The following is a 3,395-nucleotide window of genomic DNA, read 5'->3' as shown; positions in this document are numbered from 1 at the left end:
TTTCACTTTTTTGCAATGAATATCACCATGTCTTGTAATCATCAACTATTAAATAATAAAATTATCTAATTTTATATACAAAGTGCTTGTGTACATCTTACAATCACTCCTGGAAATTTATTTGCAATCTCAAATTTTCCTTTGCCTTTCTTGTTTATGCCTTTTATGAAAATATTAATAAAAAATGTACTGAGCATTATTTTGGATTATTAGCACAGTAATAAAAATAAAAGAGAAAGAAAAGAAAAATTTCTGCATAGGTTCTCAACCACATGACTCTTAGATTACAGTTCTGAACCCAGTTTCTGAAGTTATAGTAACATAAAAGGCTTTTGTTTCTCCCAAACCACACCAAAAATGCTAATTTTTTAAATGGCCATCTGGAGCTCCCACTTCAGTCACTTCCATTTCTGGCCAAGCCCTGCGTATACCATAAATTTGGACAAAATCAGTGATGGCAAGTAGGCACGGTCTCCTTCTAAGTTTAACAACCCAGAATGATAAAATATTGCAGATGTGTATCTACATTATTGTGAGTTTTCTCATTGTAGATCAAGTTTATAGTAAAACATTTTAACTATATGTGCGGTACGTTTGTTCAAATGGAACTTTTGTCATCACTAGAGACTGGATTATATGCATTTTCATGTTGCATATGCATTTGCATATTTGGCTCCTTTCCACCAGTTATTGCATATTTTAACTAAAAACTAGTAACAATGCATAGTTTGGGTCTATGTTTACAATATTTTAAAAATTTAGATGGGCGGTCTCTAGCTCGATCTAGTTTTGATGTCTTACAGATTGACTGCAACCCAGAACTGCATGTAATCACAAACCGAGAGGGCACTGCCTAGCAAAATCATTACAGAAGGGGAACAGGAACAGGCAGACAGAGTCAATGCTCCTGTGCCCGCATCTCCAGTTAATCCCCTTTGCTGTCATACTGTACACCTTGCCAACAATTAAATTAAACTACTCAACCTTTTGGTCGCACTTTCATTGTTTTAGTTTAGCTTTCTGTTTACTTGTACACAGTTGAACGTGTTTATGACGTGTAATGTGTAATGTGTTGCTTGCCATGCCACCCGAAAAAAGAAACATCGTTTTGTGCATAGCTGACCAGACTGGAACATTTAAATATGACGGAATTGTTTTACATTGTCGAGTTTGCAAGAAAAATGTTTCACACAGAAAAATAAGTTTCAAATAGACCAGCATGTCAAGTCAAGCCTTCATATCGCAGTAATGCAGAAGAAAGGACCACAACAACAACTTCTGACAATAGCGAGTTGCAGTAGCAGGGATTTGTCCGAAGATAACCAAAAAGTTGGTTTAACATGGATCTATGTGAAGCATTCATCACAAGCAATATTCTCTTCACAAACTTACAAACCCTATCCTCAAAGGCTTCCTGCACAAATATTTCTTAAATCAAAATGTATCAGATGAATCAACATTGTGTAAAAATTACATAACGACAATTTATGTAAATGTTCTGCAAGAAATACACAACAAACTCAAGGGCAGCATTATTTGGATAGCAGTTGGCGAAACTATAGACATTGGTGGCTGTTACACTGCAAATTTAATTGTTGGTGCTTTAAAAGAAGAGCCTTCTTCTTTCTATTTAGTGGCGTGCAAAGAACTTGAAAAAGTAAATCATCCTATAATCGCCAGATTTGTGAATGAGGATATTAGAAAAATATTTCCAGTATCTTCTACAGATGAAAGAGTATTTGTGTTTATTTCAGATACTGCTCCCTATATGATCAAAGCAGGAAAAGCCCTCCGAGTATTTTATCCCAATTTGATTCATGTGATGTGCTTTAATCATGGAGTACATCGCCTTCCTGAAGAAGTACATTCCATGTTTGTGAATGTAAATAAACTGATTCCATCCACAAAGAAAGTGTTTCTAAAGACTCCTGCTGGCATCAAGACTTAGAAAGAAAAACTACCAAATATGCCTTTACCTCACAAACCAGTGGTAACTCATTGGGGTACATGGGTCAAAGCTGTGTTGTTTTCAGTGAACATTTTGGGGCCATTAGAGGGGTAGTAAACGACTTAAAAAGTGCAGAGGCTTTGGCAGTTTGCCAGTGCAAGGAAGCTTTTAATGATTCCAGTATTAAAAAAGACATTGCTGTGATTATCACTCATTTTCCCCATATACCAGCAAGTATTAAAAAGCCTGAAACTCAAGGTTTGGCATTGAATGAATCTATTCAGCTAATGAACAAAAGTATTCTAGTGAACTCCTCATTGCTGGAGGTGTTCTCAATAAACGTTAAAGACAAGTTTGAAAACATTTTGAGCAACGACCCACGCTTTGAACCCTTGTGTCAAACTGATAGTTTTGTTAATGGGATGGGTGAACTTTTGCCAGAAACAAGTGCCAACATAGCACCCAAATTCAAATACTGCCCAGTTACCTCATTTGATGTAGAATGGTCCTTTTCTACTTATAAAAATGATTTGAGTAATCAGAGACACAATCTTACTACCAAATATTTGGAATAGTACTTGGTCATTTATGTTTACAATAATAGAAAAATGCAAAATAAATTGTAAATGATGCTTTGGTCCAACAGAATTAATTAAAAGTTAGTTCTGTTAAAAAAAGATTCATGATTGTATGTTGTTTTTTAAACAAAATATTATGGAGTTTTTGAGTGTGCCACTCTGCATGCAATATATCTCAAAGCTGGTCCTGTACATACCAACTGTTTCGCTGTGACTCACATCATATCCGCTTGTTGCCGAAAACAGTAGCAACGAAGGTACAATTCTTGAAACATGGTAGGCGTCCCCATTTTGCAAATTTTTTAAAAATAATCCCAGAAAGGCCCCCTTCCTAACCTCTACCAGAAAATATTCAGAAATGATATCAGCATTCTAAATGTACCGATTTTTCACATGGCTGGCACTCTTCCTCATAATTGATATGCACAGGTTTGACTTTGAGATGTAATGCACGCAGTAACTACCTTTTTTTTTTTTTTTTTTTTTTTTTTATCTTGCATATTTCAACACTTTTCATGCATTTTAAGCATTTTCATGCATATTTGCAAGCGTATTTTAAGGTTTTTATGATGCATATAATCTGGTCTGTAGTTACCACATAACATGCATCACACAATCAAAGGTCACTTATCAAACCTAAAATTATATCCAGACTAGTAAAACAATGGAAAATCCAGACTAATAAACTTAATTTAAGGTTAAAATGCATATCTTGTTACATCTTCAGACAGGTATTACTTTACATAGTTATCATTCAAAATAAAACAATAATAATAATAATCTATGGTTATAATACATATGGTGTTACTTTTTTAGATAGGTACTATATTACATGGTCATCATTCAAAAAATCTTCTACTCTATAATAG

Source organism: Schistocerca nitens, chromosome 9, assembly GCF_023898315.1.
Source record: "Schistocerca nitens isolate TAMUIC-IGC-003100 chromosome 9, iqSchNite1.1, whole genome shotgun sequence".
In the NCBI taxonomy this organism is placed as follows: Eukaryota; Metazoa; Arthropoda; class Insecta; order Orthoptera; family Acrididae; genus Schistocerca; species Schistocerca nitens.
The sequence above is the reverse complement of the archived record's forward strand: the minus strand, read 5'-3'. Positions refer to the sequence as shown.